This window comes from Rhincodon typus, chromosome 11, assembly GCF_021869965.1.
Source record: "Rhincodon typus isolate 14 chromosome 11, sRhiTyp1.1, whole genome shotgun sequence".
Classification (NCBI taxonomy): Eukaryota; Metazoa; Chordata; class Chondrichthyes; order Orectolobiformes; family Rhincodontidae; genus Rhincodon; species Rhincodon typus.
Genome location: NC_063342.1, coordinates 48,366,643 through 48,390,817, shown reverse-complemented (window position 1 = coordinate 48,390,817; position 24,175 = coordinate 48,366,643).

Genomic DNA, 24,175 nt, shown 5'->3' with positions numbered 1-24,175 from the left:
GGATGAACACAGCAGGCCAAGCAGTATCATAGGAGCAGTAAGGCTGACGTTTTGGGCCTTGACCCTCAGAAAGGGTCTTGGCCCGAAACATCAGCCTTACTGCTCCTATGATACTGCTTGGCCTGCTGTGTTCATCCAGCTCTGCACCTTGTTGTCTCAAGTTAATAAATGTGTTTGTTCTTTAATTTGCAGCAATTTTTCTTGGGCAATTTTCGTTGAGTTTCAAAAGTGTAATTCACCAATTCAGTTATAAGCAAATATATGTGCATCAAACTCATTTTAATTACAACAATAGCAAGCTGAAAATGGATGCACAATGGAGATTAGGTCATAATGTTACAGGCTTTACAATCCAGCAAGACTGCATAAAGATCTTAAATCTGACTTTCTTTCGTGGATATAACTTCTGTTTGTTTAAAGCTGGTTTTCATTCATAGCTTTCCTTGCTCCACAATGGTTTTGTCATTGAAACTAACTCCGATTACATTGAAGTACATAGTTCATATTACTCGAAGTGCATATTGATAATTTTAAAATGCTCACTGGCTTACACATTAAATATCAATTTTCCTTAATATATGAAGTGCCATACAAAGTCCATGCAATTATTATGCTTGCATGAAGTCAATAAATTATTAAATCAATCTTTGAAAAATTTCTGAGATATTTACTTATGTCACAGTCAAGCACACAGCTTGTTTTATGCTCTGCTTCTCGTAGTATAGGTGACCCCAAATAGACTAAGTTTGTTTGATAGAAATCAATTTAGAACAGGTAAATTTGTAATGTATTTCTTACATTCGGGTAAATATGTAATCATTTAATATATCTCTCTTTTTGCTGACTGGTTGATAAAATAACATTTTGTCAGAAAAAATTGCTTTGATATTCTATGTGTAGCAAAATCTGAAAACAAACGACTGAAGAGCAGGTTTTGCTGCACTGTCTGCATAAAGATAACCTTCCAGCAATAGATAAAACATATACAAAAATCATTGTTGATTTGGCATAAACATATCTTTGTGTTCACTGAAAGAAGGCAATGGTCTGAGCATGCTAGACTTGTGTAATGTAAACTGTGTGATCTATCTTTTAAGAAAAAATTCAGTTTATCTTATAGTTTGGATTTTGAACTGATGGCATGTTGGTTTGGTCTGTGTCTATGAAAGGGCTTAATGTTTGATATGTAAGTATTTTTCTAGCTATGATGATTTGTTTAAAAACATTGTAGGAGAGAAAGAGACTTCCTGGAAACCAATGGGCCTTTGTTTTCATTTGATGTGGTTTATAACTGAACAAGGTAAACAATTATGCATTAGGTTTCAGTTAGAAGATTCCGGTGGCTTTTTTTTTGGCTTGGGGTGTAAACACCATAGATTCAAGAAAAGAGATAGTAAGAACTGCAGATGCTGGAGTCAGAAATAACACAGTGTGGAGATGGAGGAAGACAGCAGGTCAGGCAGCGTCAGAGGAACAGGAAAGTTGACATTTCGGGTCGGGACCCTTCTTCAGAATGAAGAACTGTCTGGCCTGCTGTGTTCCTTCAGCTCCACACTGTGTTATCTAGGTTCAAGAAAAGCCTTTTTATTTAGCTTTAGTAGAAATCTCAGCTGAAATTGTGTAAAACAGTTGCTTTTGAAGAAGGGAAATAACTTAGGACTGTTAAGATATGGGTTACCTTAGCCATAGAGGTCTACAGCGCAGATAAATGTCCTTTGGCCCGTTGAATCTGTGCTGGTCAAGAACAAGCACCTAACTATTCTGCATGTTGTTTGTAAGTTCCATACCAGAAGCATTCGGTTAAAACCCTTAATGGAGATTTTTGAAGCTGAAAAAGCCTAAACTCAGTTGTATGAAGACTCAAGGGACAGTCTGTCAAATTCTTAAGACTGAAAGTTTACCTCATAGTTAAATTAAGCCCTATAGAAGTGATAGAGATGGTAATTCTGTCTGCTCTGAGTGGTGTTGGGATTAAATGGATCTTTTTACTGTTTGTATCAAAATCTTTAAACTAATGTCAGATATAAATTGTTCAGTTTGTCCTATGCTATTCTTCATTTCTTTTGCTTAATTAACATATGTTTTATTGTTAAAACTGAACCTGCAGTATTGTGTTTTTGTGATTCAGTGAAAGACTATTATTAGAGCTAAAAACCAAAAGAAGAAACACAATATGATTTATTAATCAGATTTCAGTCTGGGATCTGACTTGACCGACAATAACAATTGTGGGTCAAAAATCTGATCGTTTTGGTGGAATTAGCAGTTTAAATCTTTTGAATAAATTTGTAAGACAATTTATATAGTGGCACCTTTTAAAGCACTTTTTTCTATTAAAATCAGATGGTAAGAATCGATTGAAAAATATAAACAGAATGCTGCAATCAAAATCTAAATTTTAGTGATTTAGACACCTTGTGAGATAAGCACACTTTATTTCTTACTGTACCAAAGGGACCTTCTTACTGTGGAGAAAATAACATGCAGGAAGTATTCCAGAGCATTGTTAGAGTAACTGACTAAGATCTAAGATGTTCTAGTAGTAAGATAAACTATAGTACCATTGGCTTCATTGTTGTGAGAGTTTTCTTGTTAATTCTGCAATCCAAAGATGAAATGTCATTGTTGTTGGGACATTGTGTGAAATATGATGACAAGTGCAGGACTTTGTCATGCAAACTGAATAAATTCAGTATGGATCCTTGGCCGAACCACAGAATCAAGATGACATACCCAACCATATTGGGACTCAAGTGCCCCCATTGGCTGTCTGCACTATGTTTTCAGTGTCATTGGGCATTTCTCTAACCTGTACATAAATGCATAGTATGCAGCCCTCTTTTGAATCTCGACCCTCAAGCAAGCATCATGATATTTGGTGTTCTTTTTTACCATATTGGGTTCCGCAACTTGAGAAATTTCCTTAGTATTCACCTTTGTGGTGAAAATCTGGGCATGTATTTAAGAGAAAGTTCATAATGGTGCCTTCTGTTAGTATTCTGAAATCCATTCTTTTAGGAAATAAAATAACTGTACACTGAAAAATTCTCATTATCATACTGTTTCTAAAATTGATTTGAATGTTTATTTCAACATTGGGCAGCTTGAAGTAATGCTGATATTAATGTTTGATATAATGTTCTTGACATTGAAACATTATTGTACTTCAAAACAGCAAGTGCATATTTCAGAAGAGTCATTGTTTTACAGGTTCATTAAATTTATTTGATTATCGCACAACATTTTTTTTGACTTAAGGAGCATTGAATTAGTTAATTATATGCAACAATTACTTGTATAATAAGTACTTTTATACATACGTGTATTTTAATGATTAAAAAAAAGACAGTCAGACAGAGTGAATTATTGCGTTTATAAAATACAAATAGGTTTCGTCATGTTTCTTGATTATGCATTCTCTTTAAACCAGCAGGACAACTGATGAATTTTGAGCACTGAACTATTTTCTTTATTTATTTATGGGATGCAGTGTTGCTTGCTGAGTTAGCATCACAGGTAACGGTGGACCACTTTCTTGAACAATTGGAGTCTATTTGTTGGAGGTGCATTTTCAATCCTACCAAGGAGTAAGTTCCAGGATTTTGACACAGTGACACTCAAGGAATGGCAATACATTTCTCAGTCAGAATGTTGGGTGACTTGGAGGGGAACTTGTAGGTGCTGGCGTTCCCATGCACTTGCTGCTATTGTTCTTTTAGAACTGTGTCAAAATCATAGTACTCCCTTCCTCCTACCTTTGTATGTATGTCTGCAACCATTCAAGAATATAACTCACCAATACTTTCTCCACAGGCAATCAGAGATGGGCAATAAATGATAGCGTAGTTAGTGACACCACATTCGATGACTGAACTAAAAGAAAATGCAGTAGCATGCAGCTCGTACCGGTTTTGTACTAATTGCATATACTTGTCAGTTAATATTGTCATTCTGTTCCCGAATATCACTGCTGTGATTTAAAATTGCACAGGTTGATACACTGAACTGTATGTGTGCAACGCTCTGCATTCCTAACTGGAATGACATTAAAAAAATCACTGCATATTAAGAAAACATAAATATGTAACTTCACATTCAATATGTAACTATGTGTAACTTTAGATTGACTCAGTCAATCTCGAGCAGACATTGGTTAGGGCAGAGCTGCTGAGTCCCAGCATTAACTGCACTGACTAACATCTGCCACTAGATGCAGCCCTCCAATGTGAGTTCAGAACAGAAGCCAGCAAATAGGAATGACTGAAAGCACCTCACAGGATCTAAGAAGTGTAGGGTACAAATGGGATTGGAGGCAACACTGAAGGGAAGCAAGTCTGGAATGGAGGTAAGGGCAGTCTCTTTGCAAAAAATCTCTGGCCAATATTTCCTCCTAGTACCCTCAATAGGACGCTGACTGTATCTGGACATCCGATGCAAAATTATATGTAATACCTGTAAAATGACACTGTAATTCAAAGAAATAGATGAGAAAAATAAAATGACCTTTAAATGAAATATTGCGAAGCAGGACAACATAACTCAAGGGCAACCTGGATTGAATCTGAGGGGCAGAATTATTGGTATTGTGATGGGAATCTCGAGTCAGGAAATTTCCCAATTTTACAGACCTATGTCCTTTAAAAGCGTTCCTGTTCATCCTACTTTCAGGAAGGCAAGATAGGATGATTTGAGAGCCACCACTTCTGAGGGAAGCAACCAGGGAAGCTCATGTTTAACAAGGCATAATGGTTAGAATACCTGTCACAATCCACTGATATTTTGGCTGAGAAATTAAAAAGCTGTTTGGCACACTGACCCTCTCACTTCACACACTTTCGATAGGAACCAGGTCACCTTCCTGCATCCATACTATCTTCATGTCTCCCATACTTTCGTTAGCAACTCACCAAGATCCATTTTGGACAATCCTGAGAGTGTTGTAGAGATGATGCAGCATAAAGACTGCAGCTGATCACCAAGTGTGATCTTGGGAATTTTATAGTTTAAGATTTAATCTCATTTTGATATCTCATTAAATTTGAATTCATCATTGAATTACAATCTGCTGTTGAAGTGAAATTTTATTCAGTCTTAGTCTAGCAAGCAACCTTTTGGAGAGACAGAGATAACAAGGTGTAGAGCTGGATGAACACAGCAGGCCAAGCAGCATCAGAGGAGCAGGAAAGCTGACGTTTCGGGTCTGGACCCTTCGTCAGAAATGGGGGAGGGAAAGGGGTTCTGAAATAAATTGAGAGAGGGGGAAGGTGATGATGGAAGGTGGATAGAGGAACAGATAGGTGGAGAGAAGACGGACAGGTCAAGGAGGCGGGGATGAAGCCAGTAAAGGCGAGTGTAGGTAGGGAGTTGGGATGGGGGTTGGTCAGTGGGGAGGGAGGGGCGGGTAGGTGGGAGGGAAGACGGACAGGTCAAGGAGGCGGGGATGAGGCTCGTAGGTAGGAAGTGGGGGTGGGGGTTGGTCAGTGAGGTGGGAGGAGCGGATAGGTGGCAGAAAAGACGAATAGGTCAAGGAGGTGGGGACGAGATGGGCTGGTCTTGGGATGAGGTCGGGGTGTGGGGAGATTTTGAAGCTTGTGAAGTCCACATTGAGACCATTGGGCTGCAGGGTTCCCAGGCGGAATATGAGGTGCTGTTCCTCCAGCCTTGGGGTGGCATCGTTGTGGCACTGGAGGAGGCCCAGGATGGACATGTTGTCCAAGGAGTGGGAGGGGGAGTTAAAGTGGTCCGCGACTGGGAGGTGCAGTTGTTTGTCACAAACCAAGCGTGGGTGTTCCACAAAGCGGTCTCCAAGCCTCTGCTTGGTTTCCCCTATGTAGACGAGGCCACATCGGGAACAGCGGATACAATATACCACATTAGCAGATGTGCTGGTGAACATCTGTTTAATGTGGAAGGTTTTCTTGGGGCCTGGGATGGGGGTGAGGGCGGAGTTGTAGGGGCAGGTGTAGCACTTCCTGCGGTTGCAGGGAAAAGTGCCGGGGGTAGTGGGGCTGGTGGTGAGTGTGGAATGGACGAGGGAATCATGGAGAGAGTGGTCCCTCTGGAAGGCAGATAAGGGAGGGGAGGAAAAAATGTCTTTGGTGGTGGGGTCGAATTGCAGATGGCGGAAGTGGCGGAAGATGATGCATTGACTCCAGAGGTTGATGGGGTGATAAGTGAGGACGAGGGAATACTGTCTTTGTTGTTATTGCAGGGAGGGAGTGTGAGGGATGAGTTGCGGGAAACGCGAGAGATGCGGTCGAGGGCGTTTTCGACCACTGTGCAGGGGAAATTGCGGTCCTTGAAAAACGAGGACATCTGGGATGTCCGGGAGTGGAATGCCTCATCTCCGGAGCAGGTGCGGTGGAGGCGAAGGAATTGGGAGCAGGGGATGGCATTCTTGCAAGAAGGTGGGTGGAAGGAGGTGTATTCTAGGTAGCTGTGGGAGTCGGTCGGTTTGAAATAGATATCGGTTTCCAGGTGGTTGCCAGAGATGGAAAGAGAGAGGTCCAGGAAGGAGAGAGAGGTATCAGAGATGGTCCAGGTGAACTTAATATTGGGGTGGAAGGTGTCAGTGAAGTGGATGAACCGGAGAGACAGTTGCTATTAGTTAATTAGGTAGTCACTTTAGACTAATTTTTCAGCAGTGCTGATTCACCTCTGTAGGATATCAGTAGATATAAATACTGGTGGTTTTGCTAAGCATACAAAATTAGCAGCACAACAACAGTAGCCTGTAACTGAGTGGTACTCGAGACAGAATTTTTCATGCAATGAGTCATTAGCTTCTGGAGTGTACTTCCTGGAAGTGTGGTGGAGCAGTTAAGAGGGTATTGGATGATTGTTTCTATTTAAGTGATGTTTCGGTTTACAAGGAAAAGGCAGAAGATTTGACACTAATTTAAAATGCTCAGACAGACTTTGTAGACATGATGGGTTGAATGGTCTCCTTCTGACCTTCTGAATTTGCTGAGGAAGGAGATTCAGTGTTGAACAGCTGACAAACTGAATATTGAAGATTAAGTGCAATAGGAAGTTGACGTGTGGTGTGATTATCAGCAATATCACAATGTGATACTAATATTAGGACTCATAACATCAATATGAGATATGGATCATGTAGTACTGAAGAATTCAAGGATCTTTTATCATAGCACCTGTTATCTATATTTGCACATCAAAATTAGGGCTTTTGCATATCTAGGATCAAACTAAGCAATTTGAATGTTTTCGAATGCAAGTATCTCTCAGTATCGCATGTTGTAAGAAGCTTGAACCCAATAGGATGGAAACTATGACCTTTATACCAATAGGTCACACACTGTTATGGTGATGATATCATGAAATTGTCCCTACGAGGTATATTGCGTATTTGCTGCAACACACAACCCAACAAAAGCCATAAATGAGTGACTGTTGAGAGCAGTGCAACTTAAGAGACTTTAAAAAGCTTGACAGATTTAATAAACCTATCCACTGGACCACTGCTTGAAAATCAATATGTGACATCACAGAAAAAGATACAAGTGGCTAATTGCTGAGTACTTTGCTTATTTCTTCCAAAACTCCTGCAACTTATCAGTAATTGTAAGGGGGTACCATATCATCAAAGTGAGATCAGAATGGTGCGTTGGTTGGTTGGTTGGTGAGGATTGACTGCTATGGTTTCTAGACCTTTCTCCCCTGTAACCCCTCAGAACTGTGAGAGCAGACAAAGGAGATTGAGAGTGCAGGAGCCTGTTAGAATAAGAATGTAACTGTTTTAATTCTGTCAGCATTCCCTGGTGACCATTGCTGCTTTAAGAGTTCTCAAGCTCAAACTTCCATCACATGACTCAACATGGTTTTCCACTCAATTTGGGAATCCTTGATCGAATGTATGGGTCTCTGCAAATGGCTGGATTAAGTCATTATTTTTAGCAAAGGTGAGTAAATAGCTGGACAATAGAAAAATGTATAAGTTTTACTAAAGTCATAAGTACCTATGTTATAGATTAGACAAAGAAAATGGTGAGTAAATGGTGGTAATAATGAAAATTTCTGGTCACCAGTTTATAATAAACAGTTTTAAAATAAACTTAAGACATGATAGGGCAGTTAGCCATATGGAATACCCATCTTGTGACATCTTGGGGAGTAGAGGAAGCTTTAATTGTCTGGGTAAACATGCAAAAAGTATCACCAGTTGAAGAAACTTGTGCTCTGGGTTGGGGAACTCAAGTGATGGCCAGAGTGACATGGTACAGCCAGGAAATGCATAGCTAATTCTTTTAACGAGGTAGTCATACCATAATTGCGGGGCATTCAGGCAGATAGGAAATGAGGGAGCATCAGGCAGGTACTTGGGACTCCCCTCACTTACTAACTTGTTTCTAATTTTAGTAACTTTTCAAACTGATGCTTCCTCATAGACATGTCACAAAATATAATGTCACCATGAGTGTCTTAGCTGATAAGATCAGAGGGAAAACAACTGAAAGGGCAATTGTAGTCTTAAACACTTAGACTATATTTGTAAAAGTACAAGCAACAATAAATGACTGTTGTATTTTATTCTGTCCTAGTTGAAGGAAGGAGCTTTGAAAGAATAGACGGGCATATTTGCAGCCGTAGATGTGACCCCAGGATAGTATGTTGGATCCTTTTTTGTTTTCCTTTTAGTCACAGGATGTGGCTGTTCTTAACTAGGACAGCATTTATTGCCTAATTGCCCTGGAGCAGGTGGTGGTAAGCTGCTTTCTTGAGCCACAGTAGTCTTGGTCTCTAGGGACACCCACAGTGCCATTTGGAAGGGAGTTCCAGGATTTTGACCATGTGATGGAACAATAATATATTTCAATATCAGGATGGTGTGTGACTACAAAGGGAACTTTTAGGTGGTGATGTTTCCATTTTTCTTTTGCCTTTGTTCTTCAGTGTGTTCGAGGTTACATGTTTGTAAGGAGCCTTGGTGAGTTACTACATTGCATTTTTCAGATTGTACACACTCTGCCACTGTGCATTGATGGTGAAGTGAGTATCTGTTGAAGTGGTTAATGGGATGCCAGTCAAATGGGTTGCTTTGTCCTGGATGGTGTAAAGCGGATTGATTGTTTTAGATGTATTGAAACTGCTTGACGAGGAGTACAGTATAATTGCTGAAATATTGTCAGAGCCCTTGGCATTTTCAAAATCCAGTGCCATCACCTGCTTCTTGATATCGTGTGGAGTGAATCAAATTACTTTGAAGACTAGAATATGTGATGCTGAGGATTTCAAACCAGACCAAAATGAATATTGACTCAGCAGTTTTGGCTGAAGATGAATGCAGATGCATCTGCATTATCGATTGCACTGCCGTGATGGATTCCCCATCATTGAGGATGCGGATATTTATTGAGGACTCACTTCTTGTTAGCTCTTTAATTGTTCACCAGATGCACAACTATGGCATGTCTGTAGAGATTGGATCTGATCCTTAAGCTATACAATTGCTTAGCACTGTCAATCACTTGCTGCTTCCACTGTTAGATGTGCGATTCATATTGTGCTTTAGCTTCATTAGATGACTTTTTGGTCTGCATGATGTTGCTCTTGGCATGCACTCCTGCACTCTGTAGTGAATGAACGTTGATCTCCTCTTGGTTTGATGGTAATGGCAGCGTGGGGTAAATGTTGCGCTATGATGTTACAGATTCTTGTTGAGTACATTTCTGCTGCTGATGGCCCGTAGTGCCTCATGAATGCCCAGGCTTGAGTTACTCAGTCTGTTTGATATCTGCCCCGTTTAACATGATGACAGTGCTAAACAATGTAATAAGGGTATCTTCGTTGTGAATTTGGATCTTCACAAGGAATGTGTGGTGGTCACTCCTACAGATACTGTCTTATTGGATGCATCTGCAACAGGTAGATTGCTGATGATGAGATCAACTAAATTCTTCCCTTTTTTGATTCCCTCACCACCTCCCTCACAGTCTAGCAGCTACATCCTTCAGGATTTATTTGGCTCAATCACTGTTACTGAGCCATTCTTGGTGATAGACAGCAACGTCCTCATCTGGAGTTAATTGTGTCATTGCCATCGTCCGTGCTTCTCCCAAGTAGTGTTCAATGTGAAGGAGTCAGCGTGGAGGCATGCTGTTGCTAGGATCAAGAATGTCCGATATCAGTGAAAGGGTATTTCTTTTTGGGAGAGGATTATCAGTTAGAAGTTGCAGTCCATATTAGCACATCTTCTATTGGGGGTTTAATGCTGTTCTATGAATTTCGATTCAAGAGAAACTGGTTGAGGAAAAGGCAAAGTCAAGAACTGTTTTCAGTCTTACACTTTGGATCTTGCAGCTATTCCTGGGACTGCAGGCTTATTTAAAGCTTTATTACAGTTATTTTTTATACTTATTATAGTCATTATATTTTACTAATGTAAGATTTTTATTCATCTTGTTTCATTAACATTGAAAAAAAACAAACAAAACCACAATCTGTTCTAAATGGATCACTTTTTTTAAACGAGCTTTTAAGGGTCTACAGTGAATGGCTGAGTTTTTTTTATTCTATGTTAAAAGTTGACGCGTACTTTAGAGGCTATTTTTTTAAATTGCAAAGGTTTTTTCTTGAAAAACCGAATTTTTTTAAAATTAACTGTGTTTTTGTTCCGGAGCATCCGACACATGGTCAGCTCTGACGAACTTCTTTCTTCTTCAAAGAGTTTATTGAAGAGGAGTCATTTTTATTCAGTTAATCAGCTAAGTGGTTGTTTTATTTAGGTTTTATATATTTGACATACATAGTTTACATTTTTTTTCCATTTTAACATTATTTTTTCCAGGTAATGAAAAGTAGTTTATTTAAAAAATGTGTTACTGAAACCTCCTTTTTTCTAGGCTTAATGTTATTAAGGGCATACATGAGGTACAGAGTGAGATGGCTACTAGATATAGAAAAGTCATTATACAGCAGGATCAGTCAGGTAGATGGGTGACTGTTGAGAAAGGTATGAAGGTAGTTCAAAAGTCGCCAATGGCTATACCTCTATGAAATAGATATTCGGTTTTTGGATCTGTAGAAGGGGATTGTCTCTCCGAGGTAAATGGAGGGGGCAGTCAGTTATTGGACACTTGGAATGATTCTTATGTTGGGCAGCGTTTGACAAGATTTATTAGAATTATTGTTATGGGGACTATCCTGTCAGGGACATAGGAGATTCTGTGCCAGTGTGTGTAAATTTAGGATGGTTTATTGCTTTCCTGATGTTAGGATTAAGGATGTTTCTAAACATTTCAAGCAAATTGTTAAAGGTGAGATTTAGAAGCTAGAAATTATTGTATATATTGGTAGGAATGACATTTTTAGAGAAAAGATTAAAGCAGTGCACAGTGAATTTAAAAGGTTAGGTAGAAGATTAAAAAATAGAACCTTGAAAGTAGCAATTTCAGGTTTATTCCCAATGCCAAACTCAAACGAGGAAAAGAACAAAAGGTTAAAGTAGATAAATCAATGGCTGGAGAGTTGGTAATTGTTCAGGGATTCAGGTTTTTGGACAATTGGAATATCTTTTGTGAAAGAAAAGACCTGTTCAAAAAGGATGGGTCTAACCTAAACTGGAAAGGGACCAATATCTTATAGCCGGGAGATTTGTTCATTCCATTAAGGGAGAATTTATATTGATAGAGAGGTGGAGTGGATGAATTCTACGCAGCAGTGTAAACAGAAAGCTTGATAGGGAAGGTTCTGAATGTGAGGAGAGCATGTCAATTAGAAAAGAAAGACAAAACAGAGTCAGATTATGCAGTAACTCTGACGAACTAAGTTGCACTTATTTCAATACAAGGGGTCTTACATGTAAGGCTGATGAACTCAGGACATGTTTAAGAACATGGGATTGGGACATCATAGCTGTTCCAGAAACTTGGCTGAGAGATGGACAAGACTGGTAGCTCAATGTTCCAGGTTTTAGATGCTATAGGAAGGATAGAAAAGGAGGGCAAAAAAGGAGAGGTGTGACATTTTTGATAAAGGAATACATCATTCCTGGAATTAGGGAAGATATTTCTGAAAAATCATCCAGTGAAAATAGATGGGTAGAAATGAGAAATAAGAAAGAAGAGATCTTTTTGATGGGATTGTACTATAGGCTCCCCAAGAGTAAGAGGGAAATTGAGAAACAAATATGTAGGGAGATCTCAGAAATATGAAATAATAAGGTTGTAATAATGGGGGAGTTTAATTTTCTAAACATTGACTGCGGCTATCATAGTGTTAAAGGTTTGGATGGTGAAAAATTTGTCAAATGTGTTCAAGAAAATGTTCGTTATCAATATGTAGATGTTCCTGCTAGAGAAGGAGCAAAATTAGGTCTTCTTTTGGGCAACAAGGCAGGGTAGGTGGCTGAAGTAAAAGTGGAGAAACACTTTGGGTCGACCAATCATAATTCTATTAGTTTCAAAATGGTTATGGAAAAGGATAAGCCTTCCATAAAAGCTAAAAATTTTAATTGGAGTAAGGCAAATTTTAATGGTATGAGACAAGAACATTCAAAAGTTGATTGTAGTAGACTGTTTGAAGGTAAAAGGTCGTCTGACAAGTGGGAGACATTCAAGAGTGTGTTGACGACAGTTCAGAGGTATTTTGTTCCTGTTAGAGTGTAGAGTAAGACTGGTAAGATTAAGGAACAATGATATAAAGATATTGAGGTTCAAGTCAAGAATAAAAGAGAATCTTATTTTCGATATAGATAACTTGGTTCAATTGAATCTCTTAATATAAAGAGTGTAGGGGCATTCTTAAGCGAGAAATCAGGAACACTTGAGATAACAAGGTGTAGAGCTGGATGAACACAGCAGGCCAAGCAGCATCTCGACCCAAAATGTCAGCTTTCCTGCTCCTCTGATGCTGCTTGGCCTTCTGTGTTCATCCAGCTCTACACCTTGTTATCTCAGATTCTCCAGCATTGGCAGTTCCTACTATCTCTGTAACAATCAGGAAGACTTGATGCTTTGAAATAGCATTGGCAGGTAAGATTAAGGATACTTCAAAGAGATTCTACAAATACATTGAGAGCAAGAGGGTAACTAGATAGAGGGTAGGGCCTCTTAAAGCTCAAGGAGGTCATCTTTGTGTTGACCCCCAGGAAATGGGAGAGATGGATATTTCGCGTCACTTTTTACTGTGGAGAAAGAAATGGAGTCTAGAGAATGCAGAAAAATAAACTTTCATGTTTTAAAAAATAGTTCACATTACAGAAGAGGACGTTTGGGAGGTCTTAGAGAATATAAAGGTAGATAAATCTCTGGGACCTGATCTAATGTATCCCAGAACATTGTGGGATGTAATGGAGGAAATTAAAAGACCCCTTGCAGAAATATTTGCATCATCCATAATTACAGGTGAGGTGCCTGATGACTGGAGGGTGGCTAATGTTGTACCTTTGTTTAAGAAAGGTTGTAAGGAGAAACCAAGGAACTATAGACCTGTGAGTCTGACTTCAATTGTGGGTAAATTGTTGGAAGTACTTATAAATGATAGGATTTATGGATATTTAGAGAGGTAAAAATTGATTAGGGATGGTCAGCATGGTTTTGTGTGAAGAAACTCATGTCTGACAAACTTGATTGAGCTTTTTGAGGAAGTTACCAAAAAGATTGATGATGGCAGAGCAATGGATGTTGTTTAAGTGGATTTTAATAAAGCCTTTGACAAGATTCCACTTGTTAGATTAATTAGTAAAGTTAGGTCACATGGTATTCAGGGTGATCTTGCCAATTGGATACATAATTGGGTTAACGGCAGGAGATAGAGAGTAATGGTGGAGGGTTGCTTTTTCTGACTGGAGGCCTGTGACCAGCCTGTGTTCCACAGGGATTGGTTCTGGGTCCTCTTTTGTTTGTCATTTATATAAATGATTTGGATGAGAATATAGAAGGCCTGGTTCGTAAGTTTGCTGATGTGACCAAAATTGGTGGCCGAGTAGACAGTGAGGAAGGTTTTCTAAGATTACAAAGGGATCTTGATCAAAACGGTCAATGGGCTGAGAAAATGGTAGATGCGGTTCAATCTGGATAAATGTGAGGTATTACATTTTGGTACAACAAGCAAGGGTAGGGCTTGTGCAACAAATGGTAAGGCCTTGGGTAGTGTTGTAGTACAGAGGGACCTAGAGGTGCAGGTACATAATTCTTTGAAGTTTGCGTCACATATAGACAGAGTGGTTGAAAAGACGTTTGGTACACTTGCCTTCATTGCTCAGTCCTTTGAGTATAGAAGTTGAGAAGTCATGTTGAGGTTATATAAGACATTGGTGAGGCCTGTTCTGGAATACTGTATCCAGCTATGGTCACCTAGTTATAGGAAGGATATTATCAAGCTGGAGAGGATTCAGAAGAGATTTACCAGGATGTTGCCGGGTATGGAAGGTTTCAGTTACAAAGAAAAGTTGGATAGACTGGGACTTCTTTCACTGGAACATAGGAGGTTGAGATTCGACCTTGCAGAAGTGTATAAAATAATGAGAGGTATAGATAGAGTTAATGGTAGTTGTCTTTCCCTAGAATGGGGGATTCCAAGACAAGGGGGCATATTTTTTAAGGTAAGAGGAGAGAGATTTAAAAAAGACAAAGGCAATTTTTTTTACACAGAGGGTGGTTCCTGAGGAAGTGGTGGACGCAGGTACAATACAACGTTTAATATACATTTAGCTAGATATAGGAACAGGAAAGGTTTGGAGGGATTTGCGCCAGGAGCAGGCAGGTGGGACTAGTTTAGTTTGGGATTATGTTTGGCATGGACTGGTTGGACCGAAGGGTCTGTTACCATGCTGTATGACTCTATGACTTCAATGAAATGCTTCATTACACATTAATACTAAATGCTGCTTTGCAGTGAAATCAAAGATCTGATTTGGGTTTACATTTGGTAAGGACTAATCTATGATGTTCACGTGTTCATGTCTGCGTTGTGATCTAGCCTGGTGTAGAATGTTTGAACTCTGACTACAATGTGCTATTCAGACTCATGATGTGCAGCTCTGTGATGTCAACATAAGGTTGTTGCAAAGTCCTGAAGCTCTTATACAACAGTACCAATAACATAGTTAGAGAGAGGGATGGGATCCTGAAAGCAAAGCTTAAGGAGAGAGTAATGAAATTGAAAAGCAGGATTTAAAAGGCACCATCACAGGATTAATCCCAATCTCATGTGCTAGTGAGTATAGATATAATAAGATTGAGCAAATTGACACTTGACTGGAAAAACATGATCTTGAAGGGAGGCCTTTAGATCTTTAGTGCTTTGGGCCTAGTTCTGAAGTAGAGGGAGAAGAAGGTTGGATTACATTTTAGCAAGACTAATATCCTTGCAGAACATTTTGTAAATGATGTTGGGAAGGGTTTAAACTAGCTTGTTGGGGGAGAGGAGGCTGAGAAAGAATTCAGGTAGGAAAATGATGCTGGCAATTGGAAGTGTGAGAGGCAGCAAAAACATATGCAACACCATTTAGATGAAAAATGCAGAACAGTTGGTCATTAGGCTGTGTTGAAGCTGAGAGAAAACTATTAATGAATGGATTCTGACAGCAGGTGTCTGCTGCAGATGTTTTCCCCTCGATTTTTTTTTTAAACTGGTAAGGTTTTAAATTAATTCGGATCATGGCACTTGAATGGACTTTGCCCTTCATGACTACTCATACCTTCTACATAAAATAATGATTTCAACATTGTTAAGGATCTTGGAACAGTGAAAATGGGGTTTGTTTGAATTTCACATTCATTTCAAATAGCCTTGTTGAGTTCAGGCTTTACACCTCCACTCCCATACTACTTCTCAGGTAAAGTATATCCTGCTCCAATCTGCTATTTTAAAAAAACTCTTCAGAATTCTATCCTTGAACGTTAGAGGCAATTCAGGTGTGCTTTGCAACACTCCTTTGCACGAAGGGAGGGGAGTAGTTAGGAAAAAAAGCTATACTATAGCTTTTGTGCATTGGAGTTTGACAAAACTTTGCTTTGTACATGAAACACATTGTAAAACATTCTATGTGTACCATGACAAAAAATAATATTTCATATTTTTCCTCTTTGGAATTTATGTGCTGCAAATTAAAAACAAAATCTCTCCAGCTGCAGGTTAAAAAGCAAAATCTCTCCAGCTGCAGGTTTTACTATTCTGGTAATACATACCTGTATGATTGAAGTAGGTTTCAAGAAGATACTGCAGAATTTGCATCATTTGATCTTCCAGATAATGTACTGACTTGTTTAATGAATTTCTTCCCTTTAGTATTTGTTTTAGAATAAATCCTCATCATCTAACAATTACTAACAATTTACATAGTGAATTATTTTCCAATGGTATGTTCTAAAATTCTGACGGTGAATGAGACATCAAAATATCGAAAATCCCAGTAAGCTTGTCTTTGACAAAATTTTGCACATGATATCAACTTTGTGTATAATAAATAGTACGAGAAATGTGGCTAAAATTCACTGCACAATATCAGTGGAATAATCTATTGAGGATTGAATGAACAGTGCTTTATCAAGAGACATTGATAAAAATTTTTACACCTTTGAGTGTTATATTTGCAGTAAAGAAGCTGTAAATTATTGCTCTTTTAGAATGGAGGCTCGTGTAATGGAGACAAAAAGGACCACGAGGAATTATTGTCATGTGCAGATCTGAAGTCATTTGCTAATACTGCTGTTTCACAATTGCAGTTTTCTTTTACACACATTAGTTTCTTCTAATGGGAACAATTACTGAGGAGATCACCTGCTAATGTGTCGGCAGGGATTGTGATTAGAGTGTTTGAAACCAAGCTTCAAATACTACTTTCACAGGCGCTGTAGGGAAAATTAATCCATTCTCAGCCATCATCACTCCATGCATTAACTCGAAAAATGACATGGGAAAATAAGAGAAGAGTTGACTTTAATTGTATCTTCAAAGATTTGACTACCACAACAGTAAAAAAAGTATCTCAGGCAGTGAAAACTCTATGCTGACTCTTTGTTCTACCCAAAAGATAAAAGACTTCTTGGGAATAGTGCAATAGTGAAGGTGGAAGCAAGTAGGTATAGATAAAAACAGTAGCCTGGATTTTGTAATTACAGGGGTTTCTGCTATAACGTGTGTTCCGGCTATGCAAATTGGCTATAACACGACCAGTGAATAGGAGAACGCTATTTGTAAAACACAAACTTGTGTTTGCTATAATGCGATTCCACCAGTGTGTGGAGGAGTACCCTTCGACATCACATGATTGTTTTGCAGGCTTTGTCCTAAGCATGCGCAGTGTTAGTGCCGAAAGAGTCTCCTCACCAGCATCACTTGATTATTGTGCTTTCTGTGAGAGGTATAGTACTCTGTTTTTTTTTTGCAAATTCTGCCGTGTTACCCACAAAAATGTGAGGGCAAAGTGACAAGAATATTAGCAAGAAGCATCGTGGTGACAAAATTGTCGGCGATGAACATACAAGAAAGTTTATAACACTGGAAGAGAAGCTAGATGTTATAAAGCATTTTAAGCATAATGAGAGAACATGTGATGTAGTTCATGTAACAGGAATAAAGGAGTCTACCTTACGCATCATTAGAAACAATGCAGAAAAGATTAAAGCAAGCTGAATTGCTGGAACAAGTCTGAGTGCAAGCAAATTGTGAGGTCACGGACAAAGGAATTTGAGGAGATAGAGCGACTTCTAAGTGTGTGGATAGAAGATCAAACGAGAAAACGATCTGGGACCACCTTTCTCACCATGAAGGAGAAAGCCTTATTTATGACGATCTAACAAAAAAGGTGAAAATCCTGCAGATTGCCTGCCTTTCGTGCTGGCAGTGGCTAGTTTTCTGGTTTTAAGAACCACTATGCTTTTCATAACATAAAGTTATGTGGTGAAGCTGCCAGTGCAGACAATGAGCATGCGATGGCATTTCCTCCCTTTGTAAAAAAAAAATTGAAGAAGGTTAAAACTTCGATCAAATTTTCAATTTGGATGAGACAGGTTTATACCGGAACCGAATGCCATCAAGAACATATATTTCTATGGATGAAGCACACGCTCCAGGCTTTAAGGTGGCATTGGATCGTATGGCTGTGCTGTTGGGCACCAATGCCAGTGGAGACTTGAAGCTTAAGCCTATAGTGGTGTACCACTGTGCCAACCTGTAAGCCTTGAAAGGTTATCTTAAGTCTACTGTAGGCATTTACTTCAGGTCAAGCAAAAGAGGTTGGATGATGGGGCAAATTTTGCCCAAACTTATTTGTTGATGTATTTGAAGATGTTTTTAGAAAGTATTGCAGAATGAGGATGTTGAGCTGCTCGAGTCCCACTGTGAAGACCTCTGTAGCTGATCTGCAATAACTTGTTGCTGAGGGAGAAGTTGAAGCTAGAGATGAAGAAGATGAAGTCCAGGATGCAGCACCGTGAGATCTTTCCACTACTGTTTTGTCTTCTGTCTTGAGGGAAACTGAGAAGCAGTTGCAGCTCTTAGAGGACAACAATTACAAAGCAAAACGCAGCAGGGTAGCAGTTCATGGAATAAGATCTTATTTGGCACTCTTTGAACAGCTTCTTCATGAAAGAAGAAAAAGGTGAAGCAGCAAAAACTGGATGTCTTTTTTTTGTAAACCAATCCCAAGAAATAGTCAGAAGATAATGAACTACAGCCATCCACTTCTGGATTAACTATTTTCCACCTTAACCCTGCAACCACAACTGCACCTGAAGGTGATGTTGATGATGACAACTCTCAGCCTCTGCATTAACCACAGAGCAACCTCAAAAACCCAATCCCATTGACATGTTTTCAAAACAAGGTGTTAAATTTACTTTTATTTCATTGTTAGATATGAATGAAACCTATATTCAAACTGTGCTACCCTTTGTGTTAGGCTTTTGAGTAATTCTTGAGTGATTTTTTTTTTGTAGTCTGCCCAAACCCCCGGTTTTCTCATAAGCCCCATTATTTCTATAGCACAATTTTCTATAAAGTGATCATGTGCAGGAACGCAACTATTACGTTATAGCAGAACCGACTGTACAATGATGATGACATTATGGAAGTGTTCAGCATCACTATTTTATGAAACTGACAGTACCTTCCAGGATCCATACAGTTAAACCTGGAAATCTGGAAATTATCCTCAGTAATTGCCTGTTACACTCCGCATTGTCCACTGTTGAAGGTCTGGCAAATGGAAAATATTTTGAAATCATTGCTTTGATGTGATCTTCAATTTTTTTGGCACCAATATTCTTTCTGTAAAAATCCTTGAAAAGATTAAACTTATTGAATGAAATGAAATTGGATTTTCAACAGCATCCTCAATCATTATCAACTCTGATTAAATTCTGGCCCTAAACAAAAACTTTTATATTATCTGTGCACTACTCATTTTCTTCAAGTGTGGTAATTCCATGGATTTAAACTAAAAAAGCTTAAAATTTTGAATTTTCTGCTTTTTTAATTCAACATCTCAATTGTTTTGCTTTCTGTACAATTATAATTGAATGGTTAAACTAGCTTATTGCTTCCTGGTTTGCTACCTATGAGAATTGTTCAATAATTATTGGCTGATAAGTTTGTTTGATAATTTTAATGGTTGTGGACACCAGTGATCCCATATAACTCACACTAGAATTAATTCACATCAGGAAAAGTGCAATTATTGTCATGAAGCTTGCTATATATTGAACAACATTCTTCAGGTCAGCAGTGTGCTATGTCACTCCACATCTGTCTGCAAAATCCAAATCCATACATTTTACTGTATGGTATTAATTTTCAAGTAGATTTGGAGTAGCAGAAAAGTATGGGAAACATACTCTTGCAAAAATATATGGAGTGGTTTCCTGGAACAAATGTTGAAAAAAGACACTGTCAAGAGAACAGCCGTCCCAGATATAAAAATAAATGAGTTAATTTGAGTTAACAATCTGACAAAGGAACATTTTGTGAATAGTGTCAATTATTGATTGAATTTTAGGTTAGCATTGACAGGGAAAAAAATCCCAAGCTAAGTTTTGTTTTAATTATAGGTGAAATTGCAAAGGCGTGAGAAATAAATTTACTATAGTAATCTGGGCTGAACTGTTAATAATAATAATAATAACTGCATGCAAACAGTGATGTTTTTGGTATGCGACAGAACTGATACGTTAAATACAAATAAAAATACTGGGACTTCTGACAAATCTTCAGGGCTGATAACTACCATAATTAAAAATCAAAGTGAAAAAAAACAGCACAATCGATAATCTTCCAAACATTTTAGTTTCTTGTTTCTATTATTTGAACTTGAAATTTGTGATTTGTTATTTAAATAGAAATGAGTCAAGTACAGACCTATCAATTGAACAATAATGGTAAGGCAGTGATTGGAATCGATCATAGACAATACCCTGACCCAGCAGTCAGATAAAGAGAAGCTGATAGAAATAGAGAAAACAGGGACCTGGGTAGGCTCGTTGAATCCACTCAACCATTCAACATGATAGCTGACCCTCTATCTCAAAACCACACTTCTATACTCTCTTGAAACTTTGAGTCTCCACAAATCTTGTCTTAAGTATATTCAGTAACTTGATCACCCAGCTTTCTTTCGTACAGAATTCCATAAGTTTACCGCCTCTGAATGAAGAATTGTCTCCTCAGTCCAAAATGAGACATCATGAGACCGTGACACCTTGTTCTGGACCTTTGGCTGAGGAAACAGCCTCCTTACAAAGTCCTGAAAGGGCTGGACAGAATAGCTGCATTTTAAGCTGCAGTGAATACAGGTCCAGTCAACCCAATCTCTCTTCATACGACATCCTTGGAAAGAGTCTGGTGAAACTTTCCTGTACTCCCTCTGTGGCAAGTATATATATTTTCTTACATAAAATGAAAACTGCCATAATCCAAATGTGGTCTCACCCAGGGCCTATACAACTGCAGTAAGACTTTGTTGCTCTTGTTCTCATACCATTTTGCAATGAAGGACAATATCCATTTCCCTTACAAAATGCTTTCTGCATCTGCGTGCTTGCTTTCAGTGACCATTGCACAAGGACACCAGGTCCCTTCACATATCAACATAACCTGGCCTAGAGGTCTCTCAGCAGCCTGGATTGGCAGTCTTTCATAGTCTCAGCTGGGGTCTCATCTCAAAATGATTCCAAAGTGGTCTCCTGGCCTCAAGAGCCTCGAGGTGAAGCCCAATGCAGTTTGGAGTCATGGCCAAGCACTTACTAGAAGCTAGGTGCCAGTGGGGACTGGGTTGGAAGGACTGTTCGTCTAAACTTTTTATTTCTCTATTTTTCTAATTTATCCTGTGATCTGTAATGCTGGACTTTTTATTTCTTTACTTTTGTAATTTTTTTTTCCCTTAAGAACTCGTACTTAAGAATCTGTACGTAGGTACTTTTGTACCTAAGGTTGCACCTTAAGTGGTGACTTGTAAACTTTTCACTGTACTCATTTGAGTACATGTGACAATAAAGCTAAATCTAATTCTAAATAGGCAAAGATGGTCACCTTGCATTTGTGTTGAGTGCATCAGATCTGACTAATCTACTTGAGTTCATTGAAGTGGCCAAGAGCTTGGTGGATAGGATGGGGTCTACAGGTGCTTTCTTTGATCTTTCATAGGTTGAAGATGTTTTGTAGGCCCGTATTTATTGCCTATTTCTAATTGTCTTTGAGGAGGTGGTGATGCACTAATTCTTCAGTTTCTCTAATCACTGTAGTGTAAGTACACCCAACAGAGCTGTGAGGATAACGCAAGTCCAGGATTTTGACTCGGTAAGGTTGAAGGTATGGTGATAAAATTCCAAGTCAGGATGGTGTGTGGCTCACAGGATTATTTACTCAGGATCTTGATACCATACTCAGTCTAATGCTGATGATGTGGAGGCACCGGTGTTGGACTGGGGTGGACAAAGTCAGAAATCACATGACACCTGGTTGTAATCCAACAGGTTTATTTAAAATCACAAGCTTTTGGAGTGTTTCTCCTTTGTCACTCCAACTGCTTGTCATCATGCTGAACAAATTTAATTGATTTTTTTTAAGGTGATGACCAGATGTGAAGCTGAGGGTCATGCGGTTGATGTAGTTAGCATGGATTTCAATAAGGCCTTTGACAATGTTCCGCACGAGAGACTTATAAAGATAAAAGCACATGGGATCCAAGTTAACTTGGCAAGCTGGATCCAAAATTGGCTCAGTGGTTCGAGACAGAGAGTAGTGGTACAAGGCTGTTTGTGTGACTGGGGACTGGTGTCCAGTGGCATACGACAGGGATCAGTGCTGTGCCCATTATTGTTCATGATATATGTACACAGGATAGAGGAAAACAAGGCAGGAGTGGGTGGAGATAATAAGTAAGTTTTCCAGTGACACAAAGAGTAGCTGTGTGGAAGAAAGTAGGTCTTGGGTTACAGGAGCATACAGATGTATTGGTCAGATTGACAGATGGAATTTAACATGTGGGGTGATGCACTCTGGAAGAAATATCAAGACGAGAAAGTACTCAGTGAATGGCAGGATAATAGGAATCTCGGAGGAATAGAAGGAATTTGGAGTGCCTCTTCACAGATCACTGAAAGTAACAGGTCAGCTTAGTACAGTGGTTAAAAATGCATTTTGGACACTTGCCTTGATCACTCGTGGCCTAGGTTATGAGAGTAGGGAAGTCATGTTGGAGCTGTACAAAATTTGAGTTAATCCATGGTTGGAGCAGTAAGCGCAGTTCTGGTCACTGCACAAGAGGGAAGGATGTGATTTAATTGGTGGGGTACAGAGGAAATTCACAAGGATGTCACCTGGGATGAAGCATTTTAGCTCTGAAGAGAAGCTGGATAAGCTTGGATTTTTTTCTTTAGAATAGAGAAGGCTAAGAAGGAACCTAATTGATAGAGGTGTGTAAGATTAATATGGAACATGGATAGATGGTTAAAATGTGGCTGTTCTCCTTATATGAAGTGCCAAAAAACAAGGAGGCATAATTTTGAGCTAAAAGGCAGGAGGTTTAAAGGGGATTTCAAGGAGAGATTTTTCACCCAGAGCATGGTAAGTATCTGGAATGCATTCCCTAAGAGGGTAGTTGAAGTGGAGAAACCTCACAACCTTTTACAATGTGGACAAGCACTTGAAATGTCATAACATTCAAGGTTGTGGGCCAAGTGAGGATGGTTTAGGTTTACAGTAGTTTCTTCAGAGCAGATTTGTTGGACTGAATGGCCTTTTCTGTTCTGTATGATTCTGTGAACTAAGGATGGCCCTAGCCAGCAATGCCCACATCCATGAAAGAACTTGTAAAAAATGGCCATTTGGTGCACAATATTGTAAGGAGGGACTTCTAGGATTTTAAGCCAATGACACTGAAGGAACAGCAATTTGACTTCCAAATCAGGATGGCAAGGAACCTGTAAGTGGTGGTGTTCCAATGCATCTGCTGCTCATATATGTCTAGGTGGTAGTGGTTATCGATTTGGAAGGTGCTGTCCAAGGACCCTGGTGCATTTCTGTGCTGCGTCTTCATGGTGCACGCTGCTGCCGTTGCACACTGGTGGTGGAGCAAGTGAATGTTTGTAATGTGGTGCCAGTCAAGGGAGTTGCTTGGTCCAGAACCTTGTCGACCTTCTTGCGTGTCGTTGGAGTTGCTGTCTTTCAGGCAAATGTAGAGTATTCCATTGCATTTCTGATTCATGACTTATAAATGGTGGACAGGCTTTGGGGTGTCAGGAGACAAATTACCTACTACAGGACTCTTAGCCTCTGACTTACTGTTGTAGCCAGAATATTTGTCAGGCTAGTCCAGTTCAGTTTCTGGTCAATGGTAAAGAATGCTGATCCTGCAGAAACCTGTGATGGTAATGCCATTAAACATCAAGAGATAATGGCTTAATTCTCTCTTTTTGGAAATCATCATTTACTGGAACTTGTTTGACACAAATAGCATTTGTCAGCTCACACCTAGGTACGATCAAGCTCCGCAGCCATTAGGCATGACTCTTCTTGTACAGAAGCAGTGCTCAAATGGTGCAGAACATTGTGCAATCATCAGTGAATATCTCCACTTCTGACCTTTATGAAACAGTTAAAGATGGTTTGACCTGGGACATTTTCCTGAGGAACACGCAAAGTGATATCCTGAAGATAGGATGACTGACCTCCCATAACCACAACTATCTTCAGCTTTTTTTATCCAAGTCTGAAC